Here is a 23,937-nt window from a genome sequence, read left to right on the forward strand (position 1 = left end):
ACTAGCTCCGAGGTGGCGAGGACCATATAGAGTAATTAAAAGGGCGGGGCCGGTTAATCTTGTTATAAAGGGAGTGTTCGAGGACCAGGTGGAAAGGACATTTCATGTAAATAAATTGAAACATTATCATGCTAGAGAGGAATTAGAACTGCCTTCAGCGGGTCTAGTTCCTGACTCAGCAGTGCTGACTCATGGCTTCACCGACGAGTCAGAAGATGAGGATGACCCTCTGTCATCGCTCATCAGTAGTCAGGTGCAGTCTCGCCACCCTATGGTGACGAGATCTCGCGCTATACAGTAAAGTAACTTCCCTAGTTAGTATAATTTAGTATTCATTAGATTTTCCTGTAAAGGCAATGAGGTGTACTATCTCTATACTTAACTCAGGTAGCAGCTTTTACCGTGCTCTGGGGTTCCACCTCCACCAAACCCAGAGTATATCTATGCTTCCGCTGTGTTGTGTCTGTCTGTTCCCAGGTCTGATTGGTACACCGACCCAGTTGTTCCAGCCACACGTGAACCCTTGTCTGTAAAGACCGAGGTGGGAGGCACGTTACACAAAGCCCTCCCCCCACCAGACCCAGTAACCCATACATCAGTTACTTTGGGGATAAGTGACTGTCCAAGAGTCACCCGGCCGACGCCTCACGTCACTAACGAGGTTGTCAGGGCCAGCGAGCTGTCCACATTATAGCAGTCACCGGAGGTGCCATACAACGCCGGGGTAGCTGTCTCGAGATCACCAATACCCACCTGCTGCGTCATCAAGACTGCAGCCATTCCAGCAGTGGTGAAGGAGAGGTCAAGAAATGGAAAGCACGTAGCAGTACTCAAGAATTTCGCCGGAAGATTAATGATTACGTCATCTGAAGTAACAAGAAAGCAGAAGTAAGGCGGTCACAGGTGGAAGGCACGGTTTCCCTACAGAGTACCGGGACTCGCCAATAGAAGGTCGCAAAATTGTCTCCTTTGGCCTAAAGTCGGCGGTACGAGGGTATACACAGTTGGTGTTTACGGCCCAGTAACCTGGTGACATCAAGAAACGCCTGAGATGACGTGAGCAATGATGGAAGACGAGATTCACCTGTTCTGCAAACAAGCAACCCGCCTCTACGACCTTCTGACACCACTCCTGCTAAGAGACACCGTTGGTACATCCAGTCCTGCTCTGCTGTGGTCATCTGCGCCGTCAAGTTTAACATCAAGACTGCCGTGTGAACTGTGATTGATACGAAGGCGTGTGGACTGTCGAGAGCAAGATTAATGGCCTAAGTAACAGTATTCTACAGCTGTCACTTGGCACTCAGCTCTACTACACTCTGTCGTCATTCAGGAGTACCGGATGGGAGTACAAGAGGACCAGGTATTGATGTCTACACATGGGGAGAAGCAAGATCGACACCGTCATCGTCAGCGACTACATTCAGCATCCAGCAGCATCGATTTTTTTTTTCTTCTCGTTTACTCAATATGAACAATTGATACAAACAACAAAGTTGGCTCTGAACATCTGTGTAAAGAATATCTGGACACTTTTGTTTAAATGTTGAAAAACAGATTTAGAATCAATACTTTATAAATGTTGAAAAACAGATTTAAAATAATTCTGGTATAATATATGACTTTTACTCTATAAATTGGTCAGTAATCAAAATCGAAGCCCCTGTGTAATTGTCTCAGCCCAGAACAAACGGTTATGGAAAATTATGTTGTGATACTTTTGCAGAATGTTTGAACACAGGAGAGGCGGACCCATATAAACATTGACACTTCTAGTGAGTGAGAACACTTGGCTGTACAGTCAGCTGAAACCTGTGATATAGTATAGGATTTTTTTTTTTATTTTTAGATACATGTAATAAACATTAGGTGTGTTCCTTAACATGTCAAGGTTGACATTGATGGGGAGTGGTTAGTACACGGATGTGTACCTGATAGTTCCTTAGTACGCTCCCGGATGACTGAAAGTTCAGTCTGAAGTTATAACTTTAATGTTTGTTTGAGCACGGTGTGGCCGGCTCTAGAGGACACATGGACTTGGCTAGTGAAGAGCCAAGGGAGTTTAATAGCTAGTCTTTGATGGTAGAGTAGGGCCATGTTATTTAGCTATGTCAGTAAGGATAGGATGTATGTTTCCTGATATTGGAGGATTGCTGTCAGTTGACAGCTGAGAAATTTATGAAATGTGAACATATTTATTATGATGTTGGACTATTATTTGTCAAATTTTATTAGTTAGGTTAGCTTTTGTTTGTGGCATGAGTTGAATTGTGGGTTTGGATACTAAACCTCGTGATTTTTAACAAATTAACAAGGTTTACTAAGTGCTTGTGCAGGGGGGGGGGGGGTTGTAACAAACTAGGCTGGTTGTAAGAATTATCCAGAGTGGTTTATCGACAAAAGAGAATGGGAAGCTGAGCCCGCATGGTGACCTGGGGACCTGACCCCCAGGGGAATTCGCGGCGGAAATAACCGACGCCTTGTTCATAGCTGCGTATAATGAATCATCCTATAGTATTCAGTAATTTAGAGAAAATTAGCCTTTATTCATTTTGCATTAAAATTGTATTGTATAATAGTACTGGGTACAATATCAAGAGTATTCTAATTATTGAGTTTAAGTCACCATCAGTGACGTCACGAATCAGATCTAACTTGTAAGGCGGAGTGACCGGCGGTCATAGGTCATCAGGGGTTGACATGTCTACTATTTCTCAAAGTTCAATTAACCATTTTTGGGGGATCGGGAACAGCTCTGCCGTTAGATGTTTGTGTAATTTAATTTCAGTAAAATAATTCAACCAGTCTGGATCAATTCAGTACAAACAGAGGTTAATTGTTATAACTTAAACCTTGCTAGTAACTGGGTAGAACTTTGACTAGGCGGAAGGATACAATGTTCTAGCCTGGGCTAGGCCAGACGAGGACAATCAGTGTGATCTGCAGAGCAGCTGGGAGAGGTCAAACATCTTACCTCTCCCCAAGACCAGCCCAACATCTTTAGCTGGTAAAACATAGAGGTATAGTTGCTATGGTTATTTATAGAATAGTCTTCATTGCCATTCAGGTCAAGTAGGGAGTGTTAAAGTGACAGGGAGTGAACATATTTAGATTTTGTTTTAGTTTTTCTTTTAATAAATTAAATTTGTTAATATTTTGCATTTTATTATTTCCATGTGTTTTATGTGTAAACTTGTCCTGGTCACGTGGTCCACACGAGGTAGAGTTGGATTGGGCGCCGATTCTAACATCGATTCTAACATCGAATCATTCCCGTGTAATTAATTTCACACTCTTAAGTTTCCACGGTCATCGAGTGGGGATCAAGCCCCAAGGTTGATTAATTAGCGTGATCGATCCAGACCTCGATCATTGCTCTGTGTTGCTGGTCTGGTGGTGGCAGCGTAGAGGCGACTCTAGGGTTTTGCTCAAAGCCTAGGTCACGTCATACTGGGTGTAGAATCCTAAGTCGGTCAATCGTCTTAGGACCACGTGGCGTGGAGTTGGCTTTGGTAAACGTTTTGGAGTCCCTTGGTAGAGAATTAAAAGTAAGAATACGGGTAGAGGGAGTAGAAGGTAGATAAGTAGAGAGAGAACCCCAACCCGTGTTACATGGTCGACGACCGGGCCGCGGGGACGCTAAGCCCCGGAAGCACATCAAGGTAACTTCAAGGTAGGTAAGGAGAGCATCCCAGATGCTGCCTTAATCAACTGAGCTACGACATGGTCAAAAGAGTTGAAACCGAAGTTCTACTGAACTTACTGGATCTTGCAGCCTCTCTGAGACACAAACCAGGGTTTTACACAACTCCTACTTTGATGCATCACACTATTGTGACTTTTGTGTGTGTGTAATGAAAAAAGGGCGAAGAGGGAGAATGGCCTATTGACATAGCTCGAGTGCATGGGGAGGAGTTGTGTAAAGCCCTGGTTTGTGTCTCGGAGAGGCTGCAGGGTCCAGTAAGTTCAATAGAATTTCGGTTTCAACTCTTTTGACCATGTTGTAGCTCAGTTGATTAAGATAGTGTCTGGGATGCTCTCGGACGCAGGTTCGAATCCTCGTCACGGCCCTTGTGGATTTGATGCATCACGCTATTGTGATTTCTGTGTGTAATGCCTGGTCTGTAGTGTTGTTAGCCCAGTGACCCTCAACCGTTCCTGATACGAGAGATGACTAAGCTCTGGTAAGTAAGTAAGGGCGAACTTGCCCTTCGGCTGTGGCAACACCACATGTTGCTCGGTGTAACAAAATAAACAGTTTCAAATGTAGATATGATAGAGGAATATAGGCTCTGGAAGCTGTTCACCAGTTGATTGACAGTTCAGAGGCGGGACCAGAGAGCCGAAGTTCAACCTCTGCCAGCGCAACTTCGTAAGTACATGTGATTGTGTGAAGTGACGAGGAATGTGTAGACGGAGCCAAACGTTACACGCGTCCCAGTTATATTAATGTTAATCTTAGTGTGCTACCGGCATTGTTCTGATACCTTATTTATTGATGTTTATAATTATAGTGTGTTGTGGACATTATCAGCTATGTTGTATATCATCTATGTTGTATATTCATGTATATCAGCAATTATAGTATGTTGTGGACATTATGTGGACATTATGTGAGCCAGGCTCACAAAGAGCGTTTGGGAAAATGCCAAACTGACAGTGCACACCAAGGCACAAGTCTACATGGCATGTGTGGTGAGTACACTTCTCTACGGCTCGGAATCCTGGACCCTGCGCTCTCGCCAGGAGAGACTTCTCAATACCTTTCACATGCGGAACCTGAGACGCATCCTTGACGTCACGTGGAAAGACCACGTCACCAACAAGTACTCGAGAGAACAGGAGTCCCTTCAATGTTCACTCTCCTGAAACAGAGACGCATGCGATGGCTGGGACATGTCACACGCATGGTCGATGGCCGCATACTGAAGGACCTCTTGTATGGAGAACTGGCATCAGGAAGGAGACCCACCGGAAGACCTCAGCTGCGTTTCAAAGATGCCTGCAAACGCGACCTCAAGCAGATGAACATCGATATCAACACTTGTGATGCAGCAGCTGCGGACAGATCTGCCTGGAGATGAAAAGTGCAGAAGGAACTCCAGCAATTCGAGGATGAACTGAAGAGGATAATAGATTTCAGAGGAGGATAACAGCGAAGGATAATAGATTTCAGAGGAGGTCTCGACCACTGTCAGACGCACCCGCAACGGCGTTTATCTGCGCTCGCTGCAGTCGAGACTGTCATTCTCGGGTTAGGCCTTCACAGTCACAGCAGGCGCTACATCTAACTACACTACAACAACTAGACACCCAGGGCACAACTCCATAACCCCACGGGATTGACGGATGCCTACTACTACTAGGACATTATGATGTCATATATTGCATATATATTTATTGTTTATGTTTGTATGTGCAAACTTTCTTTACTAATTAAAGTTCATTGCTTAATTTGAATATTAACAGTTATATAACTACAATCATTCAACAGGAGCGTCATGGGAATGATCACGACCGTGACCAAGCTCAGACGTTGTTTGAAAATTTAGGGTTTAAAGTGACGGTCCATAATAACTTGACCGTCGCCTGGGTCAAAGCTGAAATTCAGGACTGTAAGTATCTTTTACTATATATAATGTTCGTTAGACTTTTATTACATAAACGTTTTAGCTCCAAATCATCTTAACATATTTATTTTTATCATCTTAACATATTGGATTCCATAGATTTATTTACAGTACAGTAATTACATAAATATTGATAACATCGCCACCATGACCTCGATCGTGTTTTGTATTTTAATGCAGTTGAACCCCTCTAGGTTATTGTGGTTTATGCAGTGTGCTTTGTCCTCTAAATGTTGTTTAACATTTACTCCCTCATTAACAAACTGATTCCGCATATAGGAATCAGGAACATAGGAATCTTGTATGCGGAGAGTAGGGACTCTCACTTTCCCCTTCTATCTCATTCACACTTGCCATGTCTGTCCATCTTATTATTATCTTCCGTGCCTCAGTTAGTTGAATACAGTTTCCATCATAAATTTGTTTAGTGCTAAAAATACATGTAGAGCGCAACCTCAATGCAGCGAGCTATATGGAACAAACCCAGCGAGTGAGGGACATATTGCAACCAGAGATGCTTCAGGAAGCATTTGTGAGAGGGAATATTTTTAAAAACAAGAAAAATACACTGCTTCACCTGTTCTTTCTTGTAATGTTGCTTCCTTATACAAAAATCACTTAAAATGTGATTAAAGATATATTAGGTGTTAACATTTATGCTTTAAAATTTCCCATGCTCTATGGGCAACATAGAGCATGGGAAATGCTCTATGTTGCCCATAGAAATACTGTATTGATTCAGTACCCCATCAATACCTGTATCTTTTCCATTTTTCTAAGGAGGAGCATTTCTCTCCCATTGGTATATCCTCTGGTATTCTTTCCTGTACTCTTTGTAGGAGCCCGCCACCAAAACAATATCACATTCTCATTTGCCCTTCTTTTCTCTGTGTGACCTATGATGCTTTTCTCAGTTTGACCTATAATACTTTTCCCAGTGTGACCTATGAAACTTTTCCCAGTGTGACCTATGATACTTTTCCCAGTGTGACCTATGATACTTTTCAGTGTGACCTATGATACTTTTCCCAGTGTGACCTATGATACTTTTCACAGTGTGACCTATGAAACTTTTCCCAGTGTGACCTATGATACTTTTCTCAGTGTGACCTATGATACTTTCAAAGTACAGAACTGTAAATATTACCTCCACCTACTTTGAGTTTCTTCTCTACTGATTAAAATTTTCTAAGGTTCACCTTTAATATTACTGTTGATACGATATTAAGTACACAGATATATACAGTAAAACAAAATATTACTAACACTGTAAATATTGTAAGCATAAAGATAGACTGTACTCCATTAGGTACACTTGGTATCATGTAAATGATGAAAGGTTAGAAATAACTAAATTGATAATGCTTAAGTGTGTATATAATAGAAAAACTGCCAGTGGAATATCTGGAAGTTTGTCTCATGTTAGCAGTTATGTGAGATATGACAGAGTCGAATATCAGTAGGAGCCATGAGGAGGATTCGAATCTATGGTCCTTAATCTAACATATCAAGTAAGATGAAAAGGTACATTGTAGCAAAATGTATATCAACATATAAATAATATATAAATTAACAAAGGTGATTACACTAGTGATGATATGTCTTGTATACTAACATTGTGGAAGTTGATAATACAAGTTACAGTTTAAGTTTGAAGCACAAAGTAGGAAACTATGAGGATGAAATTAGATACTTTTCAATTTACTTTTAAATAAGGCATAGACATGTTTTTAATTCATTAGGCAGGGAGTTCCATAGACTGGGTCCTATTATTGGCATGGAGAGTTTGCACAGTATTAGTTTGACTCTGGGGACATCAAGGATATATTTATTTATAGTGTGGTACAGAGTTTGCTAGAGTTCTGATAGCAGATTTTTGCTGAGTGATGATGGGCTTGAGGTAGTTTACAATGGTGGAACTCCATACACAGATACCATATGTTAGATAGGATAGATTAGCGCGAGGTATAGTAAGAGGAGAGCAGAGTTTGGAATATAATTTCTGATTTTAGAGAATATACCAATTTTTTCTGAGACTTTTTTGGATAAGTGTTGTATGTAGGTGCTGAAGTTCAGTCTCTTGTGTATTTATAGGCCAAGGAACTTTCCCTCGACTTTATTGCTGGTGTTAACATTCTCTATCTGATGTTAAATTTGATTTGAAGATTTATTACGAAGTTTAGTTTAGTTCATTGATTATGCACCCCATACCCATCTTGTGGGCGGTAGTGGAAAGGGTTACAGAGGCACATAATGGGCTCAGGGACTGAACCCCACAATTCATTTAGTTACAATCTTGATGAGCTAGTTATAAAATTCAATATAAGTCGTCACATCAACAATGGGATCGAGATCGACCACAAGTACAGTTTCTAAATTAAGCAACTGACATATGTGGAAAGCTAGTGTCGCAATTGATATGTTTGTCCTGCACACTGCCCCCCCCCCCCCATCCAGTGGGCAGCGGTGGATAGGTTACAATCACTTAGTTACTACCTACGGTTAGCAAACTGGGGATATTTGGCTAAAATTTCTGGTAGCAGATCATTTTGAATGAAATATTGACACATCGTTGGAACATTGGTTATAGAATTGTTTCAAAATTCACGTATCTTTTCGCACTCCGTCACATAGTGACGGAGGGTGTGCGAATAATTTTGTTGACACAGCTTACATTTGGTCAGGTCTACATCGGCAGATAATGAAAATTCCCAGAGATACTTGTAACCGAGTCTAAGCCGAGCAGTAGTAACATCTAGAAGTCTGCTAATTTTATTGGATGATCCATAAATGTGTGGCTCCTCTTGCATGATAGTATGATGATAGATGGAATTACTGGATGGAATGATGGAATTATTACAAAATAAAATATATTTGGTCTTTTCTATGTTATGCAAGTTTGTTGATTGCCAACCATGAGTGGACTTTTTTAATTCATTATTTACAATATTATTAGTGTCTGGGGGTTGGGGTCAGAAAAATTGAAGGTAGTATCGTCAGCAAATAGTATAGGTTTAAGAATGTTAGAAACATTTGGCAAATTATTGATGTACATAAGAAATAGGAGAGGTCCTAGGATGCTGCCCTGCGGCACTCCTGCTGTCATTGGTAGAGTGGGGGAGGAACGAATATAGTTCAGAGCAAGGCTTCAGATACCATACTCAGTTTATATTCATATTCAGTTTGCATCATACCATTCGATGCAGTTTAAGTAAGATGTAGTTATGGTTTACAGTATCAAAGGCTTTTATCAGGTAAATGAAGAGGCCAACTGGGAATCAATTTGTTGTATTTTTTGCCACTCTTTGAGCATTGGACAGTGTGTTAATAGATGATGGTGATTTTAAATAGATTTTGAATAGGTGATCTAAAAATAGATGATTTTAAAAGATGTAAGAAATGAAAGAATAAAATTTGAGATGATAAAAGCAATTGTTTGAGGAGAATAAAAGAAAAATTTATAGTGATACTGAAGCAAGAGACTTTAACCAGATAAATCTTTATACTGTATTAACAGTTTAAAGGCAAGGAGACAGTGGGGAGTATCTAAGTCCATCACTAACAGAAAACACTTGCTGTAAGATGAGAAAACAACCTTCGCTTAATGCGCATGATTACCTAAGCATGTTTGAGATGCTTATAATATATAAACCCATTCAGAGATCGAGTAACACATGCTTTAAGGTTGAGAACAAATGGTAAAAAATAGCCCAAACAACAGCTGATAAGGTAAGCCAGTGATTACTGAAATTGGGACTTTTCAGTATAGTCCAACTCGCAAATCATCAGAAACCAATACTCTATTATGTCAGAAAATTAGCTCTCTTGTGGCTAACTATTCAGTATGCCCCTTAAGGAGCAAGGGTGATTTGTAGAGGTACCTATCTCTGTGGATTAACAGATCCACCATGAGCTTGATATGTTAAGCATGTTTACGAATTGCCAGTGAGTTAAACACAAACTACCGAGGTTTGCTCAGAAATTAGTATTCAGTTAGACTTAACGCTCTAACTTTCAACGGGACTTGATATACATGTTTCTCTTGACGAGGTCGGAAGTATAATATATATATTTTTATTATTTTTAACTTAATTATCTGAGTTTAAACTTCCAATATTTAATGCTGATGATCTAATGAAATTTATTTTTACACTCCTATTTTCAGTGGCTTTCGGTACTGATCACACAGATTGTGATATGCTAGCTGTGGTGTTCATGTCACACGGGGAACAAGATATCTTGTCGGTGTAGGGATGGCCACATAAAAGCCGAGTATCTTTTTGAGAGCTTTCAAAGCGATCAATGTAAATCTCTCGCTGGAAAACCAAAGTTGTTCTTCATACAGGTAAGACTGTCATGTATAAAGCATGCTTAAATACTTAACATTAACCTAAATAATTAACAGCATGCTTATATAATTAATATTAACTCACAATGACCATAAATTTGTCCCACCTAAGTGGGGGAAATTTTCTGACTGTCCTGGACTGTTATGAAATTGACTTGATGATGGCTCACGGTGTTCTGAAATGTACCTTTTTCATTGTGTGTATTTGTTCTAGCTATGTTATTGGAATTTTTATTTTAATACTTAAATATCTATGCATTTTAATATAATAATAATATTAACAATGACAATAACAATAATAATGATAATAATAATAATAATAATAATAATAGTAATAATAGTAATAATAATAATAATAATAATAATAATAATAATAATAATAATAATAATAATAATAATAATAATATTAATAATATTAATAATATTAATAATATTAATAATATTAATAATAATAAGAATAAGATTAAGAATAAGAATAATATTTATTTATTTACAAGGTACAATGGGTTGGTGAGATTACATAAGATTGGTATTTTTACATTCATGCAAAGCCATTAATGGTGCATGAGTTAGTTTTTTAAACTTTGTTCAATGTCAACAAATCTTTTTTGACTAGTTGTATATGAAAAGGGCTGCAATTGTTCCAAGCTTCAGAACTGCAGCCTAAATCGAGAGGGAGATTGTTTTTCAACGAATATTACACATTTTCAGTAAGTTACTTCAACCACACGTTTCAGATATAACCATTCTATGACACTTTTCTGACACATTAGCATATAATAAAGGATCTGTTGTCGCTGATTTTCCAAAATATGTTTAGTTTTACTAATACAAATAGTCAAAGTTCCCCCCCCCCCTTAAAAAAAATGCAAATATATCATGTTTATTGCTATTATAAAATCAATAAATGAAGTTAGGAAAAAACGCTGGCATCAGATTTTAGTGATATAAACTTTACATATAAGGTGTATGTTTCATGTAAATGTAATAAAAATGAAAGAGTAGCAACTCCGTTTATTTTATTTGATAAGTAAATCATTAAAAGTTAAAGTCTAAGGTACTGCCATCTGTCACTGAGGTTGACATCAACCAATTTCCTCCAAAATTGGCACCCTTTCAAATAAGCTTACGTGCAGTCAGGTGATTAATTTTCATGCAAATCGTCCGATAAACAAATAAGAAAAATAACATTAATTTTTTTTTTACTTAATTTTTTTATAAAACTAATTTTTTTAATATACGCTATTGTGATAACTGAGAGTCATAGACATGATGTCAGTTGACACGTGTTTGATGTTAATTTTTGAAAATTATGGAAAATTTTTGACACAATATTTTTTTTCTCCCTTCTATTTACGCTACGATGCTGAGACTTGGACCAAATGACTCACTTTTCATATACAATTCGTCAAAAAAGTTTGATTGAAATCGAACTAGTTTTCATTAATTGCATATTTGGAACTGATGCCTCCTTAACACGCATAGCGTTTCGGGGCAGGTCCTTAAGCTAACATATCAGGTAAGATGAAAAGGTACATTGTAGCAAAATGTATATAAACATATAACTACAATATAAATTGACAGAGGTGATTACATCACCATATACAGTATGTCTTAAGTACTAATATTAGGGAAGTGGGTAGTACAATATATGGTGAAAGTTTTAGGCACAAGGAAAGATACCATGAGGATGAAATTAAGTACTTTTTGGTTTTACTTTTGAATAAGGAACAAGTTGGACAAATTTTTAATTCATTATTGAGTGAGTTCCATAGACTGGGTCTTTTTATTTGCATTGAGGATTTGCATAGATATAGCCTGACTCTGAGGATAACAAAGACATATTTATTTCTGATGTGGCGCTCATGGTTTCTATTACACCTGTCAAGGAAAAGTTTCAGATCAAGATTAGCATTTAGGATCAAAGTTTGCTTCATGTATATATCACATGAGAAGGTGTGGAGTGAGTGTATGGCTAGCATGTTAAGGTATTAACATGTTTAGCATGTTAAGGTATTAACATGTTTAGCATGTTAATTTCTCTGAGCTTTAGTAGTTGTCAGGGAAAGTCGAAAATTCTAGTTTGGCAAACTGGAAACTTCTGGAAACTTTACTTATTAAGACTACTCAATAGCTTGGTCGTTAGATCTTCGGCCTCACAGGCGTGGGGTCCATGGTTCGAGTTTATTAGAGCCCAAGTGAATGGAATAAGATGATTGATTGATGAAGATTAAGCCACACAAAAGGTGGCACGGCCATGAATAGCCCGTAAGTGGTGGCCCTTTTGAGCCATTACCAGTATCAAGAGCTAATACTGGAGATCTGAGGAGGTGCGACTGCACCCTGCGTGACGGGAGATGTCTCCCCCAATAAGATGAGGCACTGTTTGGGTTATATATGGTCCACACGCCGGCGAGTTCACCTTCATCAGTAAATTATGGCCAATCCTCTACAGAATTATCACAGTGACAAAATACAACTTCACTTCCAGCATCACACTGGCAGGCGGTGTTTAACACCACCGCCAGTAACAGGTGATAGCCTGTTATAACACAGGCTTCAGTTACATCAAGAATTAACAGACTGACATTACTTCTATCTCGTAACTCAACTCACGTTGCTCACGTGGCCCCACAAAGTGAGGTGATTCGATGAAATATCTATGCCCAAGCTTTCCATCAAATGCTGTTGGCTAGTTGGGAATATAGCCTCGGCTTCCAATGACCTTAGTACAGTCACGGTAGTCGAGTTGTTAAGGAACCAGGTACGCCATGGTGCATAGTGCTCTTGGCTGTCTGGGTTCGAACCCTTCTGGGGTATGGAGTTTTCAGTTGCATATTGGCTTGAGGACGATTCAAGCTAACATATGTTGTTGAATATGACCGAAAGGGTAAGATTAATGACTCTAACCCGAATCTTCTCAATATTTCTGATGTTTTTCTTCACTGTCGAGGGTAGATGAAAAATTAATTCTCCAAAATTTAATTTCACACTTTATTTATGGTCTGACGCCTCGAACCGTTTTGCAAGACACTTCTTACATTTTCAATAACAATTTTACATATTCTGCCAATGCTAATATTCGCTTGTGGTGAGGTAATACAGGACATGATTGAGATGTATAAGTGAATCAATGGGTACATCATTGCGTGTTTTATCTTCTTGCTTCTGTGTTGGTTCAGGGTCTTGAAGTGGGTAGAATGTTCTTATTGGCTTTTGATTGCTGGTTTTGACTTTTTGATGTGTAGGGCCTCGCTGGTGTCGTGTCTCCTGTTGTCATTGTATCTGTCGATAATTTTTGTGTTGCTTGTTAAGATCTCTTGCGATGGTCTGGTTGTGTGTGGAGGTTATATGCTCCTTGATGGAGCCCTGTTGCTTATGTATTGTTAATCGCCTAGAGAATGATGTTGTTGTATTGCCTATATACTGAGATCTTTGTGGCTGACAGTCCCCAAGTGGGCAGGTGAAGGCATAGACGACGTTGGTTTCTTTCAAGGCATTCTCTTTGATCAACAGCCAATAAACACATATTTACATTCTACTCACTTCAAGACCCCGAAACAACAGACCACTGTTTAATTAATATATATGTATGAAATACAAACAGACCACTGTTTAATTCCCTTTGACTCTCAATACTATTTGTTGTGTATTCACTTAACCCTGCGGTATTTTTTTCCCTAATATACTGTGCCCTGAACAGTTCATTCCCTTTGTATTAATTTACTGTCACTTTCCATTACATCGTCTGACCTTATCAATCCTGAAATTGTACACTTTCCGCCACCATTACCAACTTCTTTACATGTATACACTTTCTGTTTCATGTGACTGCCAGAATGTCAGAACGGACAAGTTCTGTATAATATAGACTGCAGATATGTAGAGAGCTACGAACATATTTTAAATATAAATTTTCTCGTAAATTCTTCATTATTCATATCTTTGACATGATGTTTTGCAGGCATGTCGTGGAGAGCGTCTGGACACTGGCGTGACACTGGAACGCTCTCGACCTACTGATGAGACTGACTGCGGTTACTTGTCCTACAGAATTCCGGTAGCGGCTGATTTCCTAATCTGCTGGTCCACCATACCAGGTATCGTATGTATAATTGTACAGAACAGTTATCCCTGAGGTCATGAGAGCTTTGTACCTAGATGCCTTTAATATATCCAAAATATATAATGTGTGATACACTAGCCAATATGCTGTTGGGCAGTGTGTGAGAGAGTGTGTGTGAAAACAGTGGAAGTTGGGTTTGAACCAGGTGCCAGGAAGGAGGCCTGGCTACTGGTTCTTAACTGTTTGCCTTTGTTCACACGGCAATAATTGGGGACCTGGTGTAAACAGATCTCTGGATTGTGGTCCATTGAAAACTGATAGGTTAAAGGTTAAGATGAACCATGAGAGGGAAGAGCTGTTAGCCTGTTAACAGGAGTCATAAATTTTCTGCACATGTTCCCTCGTGTATAAAAACTAAAACATAATAAATATTTTCTGACACTCAAGAGGCAGCTCTTCCCTTCAGTTGTCTATGATAATTGAATAAATGCATGATATCAGTTAGCGGGTGCTCTGTGCTTAGAAAGGTGAGCATACTGGAAGACAGTAAGAATGAGACAAAAGGGAGTTTAAAATGGAACCTAAGAATAAGATTTAAGGATAAAGTGAGAAAGAATGTGGCTATAAATAATGGGAAATTGTGTATAAAGATAAGAAAACTTAGCCAAGCTTCTCAAATTACCGGGAAAATGTTTGTGAGGAGCACTTCATTAGGCCTATTCTATGAATGTGAATTTAACTTTTCTCAAACTATGATTAATTTCAGGTCATTATTCGTGGCGCAACATCTCTAGTGGTTACTGGTTCATACAGTCGTTGGTTCATGTCTTGGGCAAGGAATACACCTATGAAGATTTGCTGTCCATGATGATAAATGTCAATAGATATATGATTATTAACTACGAATCCCACTGCCCTTGTGAGTATTTCCTTTAAATTGAGTATATACGCTGGAATAGGAATATGCCTAATTAATTTATACCAATTTATGATTTATAGCAATTTTCCATAAGAATACAGTAATTATCTATACAACAGTCAAATAAAAATCAATATGTGGTTTGATGCAGGTAAAGGTTAAATTTCTGAGCGTAGGCCACTCCATAATTTCCTCAAGTAAGCTTCAACCTCCCCAGGACATCGTGGAAGCCCAATTGAGAGTCAAACCTTCTTCCAACACCAGTTTAGCAGGAATCTTTCCTAAACACCCTTGCTCTAGCCTTATAGAAAATTCCATTAGGTTCCTTACTCATCTTTAAGGATGAGTAAGGATCTTGGCCGAGCTTGCCAACTGTTGAACACTTTTATAATACTTTCTTTGTAATTTTTCTTAACTACAAAATTTTCTTTGTATCTTCCTAAAATTTGTATTAGCTAATTATCTAATACAAAAGCAGTTTTACATTTGCATTATAGCTAAATGTCATTTGATGTATGTACATAGCCACATAGGCAAAATATAAAAATTTTGATTGCTAAACATGTTTCATATGCAGTGAATGTTATATGATAAACATATTTTACAATCGCTACCAGACATCTTGAGGTTATCTTGAGATGATTACGGGGCTTAGCGTCCCAGCGGCCCGGTCCTTGACCCATCCTCCTTTTTGTTACAACCCTCCCCCCCCAGGAAGCAGCCTGTAGCAGCTGTCTAATTCCCAGGTACCTATTTACTGATATGTGAACAGTAGCATCAGGGTGAAAGAAACTCTGCCCATTTGTTATCGAACCCGGAACCTCAGGACTACGAATGTGAAGCGCTGTCCACTCAGCTGTCAGGCCCCTTGATTTGTCAAAGACATGATTTGTCTTTTTGAAAGATATCATACTGCAGAATCTTTATAGGAGACTGAATATAGATAGGTCAATAAAAAACTTTATTAAATCTCTTGTGAGGTAGCAAATTAATGGTCACATAATTAAAGATATTTAGGGATTCATGAAAGACCTACGTGAGCTAAAAATGAACCAGTGTCATTATAAACTTTAGCAACGGTTGTGAGTCCAACCTTGTTATACCTTATAGTAAGTTGAGGAACAGCAGCTGCCTGTTCTGGACAGAAATCTTCACAATTTGAGAATGTAATGTTTTTTAAATACAGAGCAATTAGTCATATTCATGAGGAAATCTTCCCATTCAGTCTTTGTATAGGAGCAGTTCTAATCTTTTCAGTTATCGATAGATTGTGTCCGGATGGTATCATACCAGCCCTTGTATAAGGTACTGTACTAATATGATTGTCAGTACAATACAGTATTTGATATTCCTTAGATTGTTATGTTGATCAGTTTGTGTTCCCAAGTGATCACGATGACACCAATCAAAATAATTATATTTTGATCAGAATGGTTTTCATATTAGGAAATATAACTGATTTTAAAAAGACTTTTCTCCTGTACTCATATTGATGACTTTATTTTTCACTTTACTTTAAATTTCTTTCATCCTAAACCTGCTTCCAACACTATTGAGCACACTGAGCTCTGCCCTCTCTCCATATCTTAACTCAAAACTCTAACTAATACCTTTCGTCTCTCTACATTAAACTCGCCTTTCGACAAATTAACACTCTTCGTAGCACTCTAGTTCACACTGCTCCTCCTGCTTCTAATGCTGCTGGTGTGTACTCTATTTTCTGTTCGTCTTGTTCTCTCCAATACTTTGGTGAAACGTACACTAAATTACAGACTTAAGGAACACAAAAGAAGTGTTAAGTCTGCAGACACGAACAATTCTTTCTTCTGTCATGTTAGGGATTCTAATCATCCTATTGATTGAGCTTCCTCTAAAATAATCTTTCCTCCCTCTACTCTACACAGACACCGTCTTGTCGAATTGGCTCTAATACACAGCCCACCCAACATGAACCTGAGTCCTGGCTTTGTTGCTGTTATTACAACAAAGCCCTTGTTACAATTACAATTTGTTGCTTTGTTGCTATTATTACACCTAATCTTCCGTATCATTTACCTTGCTCTTATCTTCTAAGATTTCCACCTCCTCACCTATCTCTTGCCTACTTACTGCCCTTGCCTCCCTCATCTTAAGAGGTCCCGACCTCTCCGTAGGGTGCAATCGCACCTCCACAGATCTCCAGTATCAGCTATTGATACTGGCTCCAAACGGCCACCACTTACAAGCTATTCATGCCCATACCATCTTTTGGGTGGCTTAATCTTCATCAATCAATCTCGTCTAATCACTATCGACTTCATAATGGTCCAGGACGGACCGAAACGTCGTCATTTCTGTTAATAATAATAATAATAATAATAATAATAATAATAATAAAAATATTTTATTTAGGAAAAGTACATACATAGATTCAGTTACAAACATTCTGATCGATTTATAGATAGAGGTAGTACATACAATACCTAAAGCCACTAGTACGCATAGCGTTTCGGGCAAGGTGAGGTGGGGGAAAAACACTTAGACTAAAACTTAATTGCTTAAAGTATAAATTGCGCTGAAAAAAAATATAAAATAAAAGATAAAAAGGGGGGAACATGGTAGAAAATAGTCAATATACAAGTTGGTCAACAAACAGCATTTTTTAAAAATAGTACGACATGGGTTGACATTTAGCGTTAAGGTAGGTTACATGGAGTTAATTAGGTAGTACTTAGTTTTCATCTTAAACTGGTTGAGAGAGGTACAACCTTTGACATGATTGGGAAGGTCATTCCACATCCTGGGTCCCTTGATTTGTAGAGCATTTCTAGTTTGATTAAGTCGTACTCTTAGAATATCAAATAGGTATTTGTTTCTGGTGTGGTGCCCATGGGTTCTGTTACAACCTTCTAAGAAGCTTTTAAGCTCAGGATTGACATTACAATTCAGAGTTTGAAATATATAGAGTACACATGAGAAGATGTGCAGTGACTTAATATTTAACATATTCAGAGATTTGAGTAAAGGTACCGAGTGCTATACTGCTGCCGAGCATCAGAAACAAATACCTATTTGATATTCTAAGAGTACGACTTAATCAAACTAGAAATGCTTTACAAATCAAGGGACCCAGAATGTGGAATGACCTTCCCAATTATGTCAAAGACTGTACCTCTTCCAACAAGTCAAAGATAAAAATTAAGTACTACCCAATTAACACCATGTAACCTACCTCACCCCTAAATGTCAACCAAGTCTACTATTTTAAACAATGCAGTTTGTTGACCAAATTGTATATTTGCTATTTTTCTGCCATGTCCCCCCCTTTGTTATTTTTTTTATTTTCTCAACACAATTTATACTTTAATCTCAATTAGTATTAAGTTTTAGTCGTAGTGTTCATCCTGCCCGAAACGCTTTGCGTAATAGTGACTTTAGGCATTGTATGTACTTGCTCTATCTATAAATCCTTCAATGTATTGTATCTCACCTGGTAGGTATGTACTTACCTGAATAAGTATTTGTTTTGATTTGATTACATAATAAATTATAATCTGCAGCTGAAAATTCACATAGGTATGCCAGAGGATGTTTATAGAATTTGGGCAATATAGATGTGCCCAAATTCTCTATTTGGACACGATCTCAAAAACTATTTGCCACCCCCGCCCTAGGCCAACTATTAACCTTCCCCAGAGTGCAACCCCACAACAATTACCTAACTCCTTGGAACCTATTTTACTTCTAGAGTGAGTAGTTTTATCAGGTGAAAGGAAACGTGGCCAAATTTATTCTGTCTTGTCTAGGAATTGAACCCTGGTCCCTTGGTTCTGAGTCGAGAAAATAGACCACTGTGCTAGAGGTCTGTGCAAGGAGTTGATACTTGCAAACTTCCAAATTGCGTTTAATGAAATATATGAAATGGGAAACATTAGTGAAACTATTAATGACATTCAAGACAGAAATTCGAATATACAGTAGTTGTGTTCTGTCCATATCTAAAAATAAAAAAAAACTTCAACAATATTGGAAAGGTATAGTCATGCTTCAAATGACTTCCAAACATTAAAAGGCAGGAGCAATGATTTGATTTTTCAAACACATACAAATTCACAACAAGAATCGACAACGTTGTCACGGAGTTGACAACGTTGTCCTTATCAACTCATTGCCGTATGGTATTGTCGACATATACAATATCATATACATATACAATATCATATACATATACAATATATATACACATATACTATACACACGACCTAATCCCCTTTCAAAATTTGATGTTTTCATAATTTCTTCCCCTCACTACAAGCAAACTTTAATTAATAAAACAATGAAGTTTATAATTATAAACTATATTAATAATTATACAATTTCTCCCAATAACTGAAAAAATGTTTTATGATATAAAAAGAGTGTTTTATCATTTTATGCACAGTTGGAAAGGGACCTAAATACAGTGCAAAGTTTTAGGGATAATGTGACTGCCGGATTAACGTAAAATAACATTTGAAATATGACATTATATCTATCAAAGGTATTTTAATATTTAAAGGGAAACTCTAAAGGGAAAATTTAAAGTGAAAGCATCATTTTGCTTCCTAATTGTTAATTCTGCAAATCACATAAGATTGTGTTGATTCGTTGTATTTCTTTTATTTTGAAACAATGTGTAATTATTTTGTTTTACGTTTATTTCTGCAGCTAATCACCACATGTATGGAATGAAACAGACAGCCAGTATTGTCGCTACTTTGATGCGCAAGGTATACCTTACACCTAAATACTGACAACATGATGAGTGAAGAAACTCAACATGATCAGTCAGGCTTGCACTGGAGGCACCAATAACCTTGGAAGAACACGTTCAAATTTCTGAACGTGCAGATCCTCATGTATCCTTGTTGTCTGAGATAGATAAGTTCTTGTGCTGGCCAGTAAAACTGAAGAAGATACCCTGTAAATTCTCTAGAGAAAGTAAATCAAAAGAAAACAAGCCACTGTGGAACTTCCCTCGGAGTTTAGAACAGCCAGTCTAGTGGGACATCAATTAGTCTGTAAAGTCTGACTAATAACAAGGCAAAGTCTACATTATTGAAAAACTGTATTTATATCCAGAGTTATTGTTGCTAATTGCTCAGTGAAAATTATACTTTTTAAATAAACAAATTAAGTTGTGAAAATTAGTGTGTTCTTCTGGTAGTGAGTGTTCTTCAAGGATAAGTCTAAGCATTAAATTTGAATAATTGTCTTTAATAATATCTAATATAATTGTTGTAAATTATTTTGTTAGCTGACAAGTTTAACACCAAGTGAACAAAGAAGTTTGCAGGTATCTTGTAGAGTTTGTTTTATTTTCATACAAATGAACCTTATCAGGTAAAATGTCTTTCATTGCCATGAGTGATAACATTATCATGTAGAAATGTCTCATTACCGTGAATTTGAAGAAATTAGGTTAGAAAATTTTAGGAACGTGACCCCTCTTTGTTGAGCTGTTAGCATGCTTTTACCTCTTAGTATGACTGACAAATGACTTGATTTATGCATTTATTAACTGATTTCAGATAAATCTGTAGACAATAGATCTACTTTTCGTAACCTTAATAACCATAAAAAACAGATTAGTGTGTTGTATTCATAGAAAATGTATGATAAGGTATGTACATTACATGTGCCATATGGTAATTGTGTAGTTAACTCTATAGTACAAGTTAATTCACAAAGCCTAAGTCGTTCATGTGTGATTTTTATTGTGCCAGTGATTGTACATTGGGTGGCTTGATATGAGAGGATTTAAAAAGAAGGCACCAAGCCGGGGAGACTATGTAGCACCATCAAAGTTGCAGGATATTCAAACAGCGCTAAATGTCACCAAGGATGCCAATACGAGAACAAAAGCGCATAAGGCGAGCGATATCAAGGGTATCTGCCACCAAGGACTCTAATGAGGAAGACCACGAATTTGCAGCAGTCGCGGCCTTACGTTTATCTGGCTTCTCCTCACCTCGGGGAGCTGCTAAGCCAAACTGAGAGTGACGGAGCGTAGTTCCACCCGTTGTGGGAAAGGGAGGGGGGCGGGATGGGGATGGTCAGCTGTAGTGCTTTGGCTTAGTCCTCGCTAGTGGAACTAGGCAAGCAGTATAACCCGTCCTCGACACAAGTACATTACATCCAGCGGTCGACCCCACAGACGCATATATCAAATGAACAAATCCACAAGGACCGTGATGAGAATTCGAACTTACGCCTGGGATGATCCCAGACGCTGCATTAGTTGATTGTGCCACGACATGGTAAGAGGGCGGGCGTAAGTTGGAAACCTCATCACGGCCCTTGTGGATTTGTTCATTTGATATATCACGCTATTGTGATTTCTGTGGGTACTGAAGTAAGGGCGAAGAGGTAGAACAGCATGTTGAAAGAGCCCGAGTGCATGGGGGAATTGTGTAAAACCCTGGTTTGTGTCTCGGAGAGGCTGCAGGATCCGTGTGAGGTCAGCAGAACTTCCGGTTGCAATTCTTTTGACCATGTCGTGGCGCAATCGACTAAGGCAACGTCTGGTATCATCCCGGGCGTAAGTTCGAATACTCATCATGGCCCATGTGGATTTGTTCATTTGATATATCATGCAATTGTGATTTCTGTGTGTACATGCTTGTTAAAAATGGGAGTCTGTACTATGGGGGATCTAGTATAAATGGATGTAGGGGCAGTAGTTAGCATTAAGAGTTATCAAATATGGGAGATCTAAAAGGCCCGGCCCCCAAGTAAAATATCCACAGAGAATATTAATTGGCTACACAATGTCTGTCTAGAGGTTGATCATAGATCTCCTACACAGGAAGAATGGATACTCCTTTAACTAACTTACTTATTTATTAACCCCTTAACAACCCCCCATATACATTCACACCAATAACAAAAATAATAATTACTTTACCACACTATCTTACGTTAAAAGCCTTGGTCCACATAAGCAGTATACAAGGTTTACACCGAGAACAAGCTAGGGTAAAGTACTACTAGTGAAGCACTTGAAGCTTGGGCAGCTTAGGGGGTAGTGAGCCCACGTGGTACCTTAACACAACACAACACTAATGGGTACCCAAAACACTGGCAAATACTACCCCAAGGCCTCCACCAATCTTACAAACCCAGAGTAGGCACACTTAAAAAACACAGGACTTAACTTAATGGTACAGGAACTTAAGGTAAGGGAAATAAGTAAGAGGGAAGGTAGAGGAGTGCAGAGCAGTGCAGAGCAGCTCAGAAAGGTTTTGATCCCCACCAACGCCAGTCAGAGAAGAGAGAGCGTCTCCACTCTCCTCCCTCAGTTCACTCGCTGCCAGCAGATTACTCAACTAATCGTACAGCATTCCTATCCCAAGTTTACTCAGGTTTACTTTACAAATGATTAGAAAGTATTAGTAAACATAGTTGGTGCCTATTTTATTATTTAATAATCAACCCCAAGTTCAGTCTTTAAATGCTCTTTGAGAAACAAGAATAGTCTTACGTCTGGCAGGGAAGATACAAACAAATGCACCTCGCCATGCATCCCCCTACTAAAAGGTAATTTATTTCGCTCAATTTTGACCTCTGGTTTCCACTGAGGAACTCAGGGTCGTAACAATGCTGTTCATTCAAAATGGAAATTTTCCCAAATATATATTATTATTATAATATATTAGCATATTGTGCATATATTGGCATAGGTTAGTTTAGGTGTTTAGGTTCTGTTGGCGATTATTTGTATTTGTAGTACATGGGGTGAAGCATTTACAGCGTTGTAGTTCGAACAAAATTCTTCACTTCTTCCAGAATTATTCGAACGAAATCAGTTGTGAGTCGTGTGTAAACCGTTTTTCAATCATAAACTCTGGCAAAAGTATATTCGTGCAAGTTCATAGTTAATTTAACCTCCTTTAAGCATCTTAATAGGTTAGCTAAATCTTTCAAATGGTCCTCCCAATTATTGTGATAAATTACAATATCATCCAAGTAAGCTCTACATTATGGTATGTCTTTTAACGCTAAATTCATAAGACGCTGGAAAGTTGCAAGGGCATTTTTCAACCCAAAAGGCTTTACAGTGAATTCAAACAACCCATCGCAGTTTTAAATGCACTCATCTCCCGTGCTCTTGGTGTTAAAGGAATTTGCCAGTACCCTTTTGGCAAATCTAGTTTAGTTACAAACTTGGCTTTACCAATACTATCTATGCAATCATCTAATGTAGGTATTGGATAATTATCATCCACAGTCAATACATTTATCTTACGGTAATCAATGACCGACCTGTGAGTTCCATCTTTCTTTGGAACTAAAATACTAGGACTACTCCAACTTCTGCTGCTAGGTCTCACCAATCCATGTTGAAGCATGTAGTCAACTTCTTTCTGAATGAGATTCAGCGTTGCAGGGTTGATTCTATATGGGTGTGACTTGACTGGTTGGTTGTCACTCACCTCGATGTCATGGTGAATAACTGTATGGTGAATAACTGTAGTCTGGGTGGGAATATCGCCAAAGATGTCTGCCTTAGAAGTCAGCAACTGCTCCAAGCCCTGCTTCTGCTCTGATGACAAATATTCCACCAACTTCTGGATGTTAGACAACCACTCCAAAATGCTAAAATAAGGAACACGGGCATTAAGTACATTATAAAATTACATTCCCCACTATTCTCGTCCATTTGGTTCACACTAAGCACCTGATTGGTACTGATAGTTCCTTTCAGTGTTAATTTCATTCTATTTACATATACTACTTGTTCTTTTGTATTGAGCTCAGGTGTCTGGATTACATAATTGGTGGGACTAAGTTTCTCTATCACTCTATATGGACCTTAGAACCTATGCAACAATGTTGGTAACTGTCGTGCCATTAGTACCATCACTTTATCACCTGCTTCAAAATTTCGTTGCTTTGCATTTTTATCAATTGTACTTTTATTTTGCATTAAGCCTCTTTAAGATGAATCAAAGCT

At 38.3% G+C, this 23,937-nt stretch overlaps 1 long non-coding RNA gene and 1 pseudogene across 1 annotated transcript in view; both read left to right on the forward strand.

Moving 5' to 3' along the window:
* The window catches only part of LOC138359369 (caspase-1-like), a 30,232-nt pseudogene extending 10,391 nt beyond the window's left edge, over window positions 1-19,841 (forward strand).
* LOC138359244 (uncharacterized) overlaps window positions 1-23,937 on the forward strand; it is a 597,135-nt gene that overhangs the window by 535,669 nt on the left and 37,529 nt on the right. The gene's annotated exons all lie outside the window — the stretch shown is intronic.

The sequence above is a fragment of the Procambarus clarkii genome, chromosome 90 (genome assembly GCF_040958095.1).
Source record: "Procambarus clarkii isolate CNS0578487 chromosome 90, FALCON_Pclarkii_2.0, whole genome shotgun sequence".
NCBI lineage: Eukaryota > Metazoa > Arthropoda > Malacostraca > Decapoda > Cambaridae > Procambarus > Procambarus clarkii.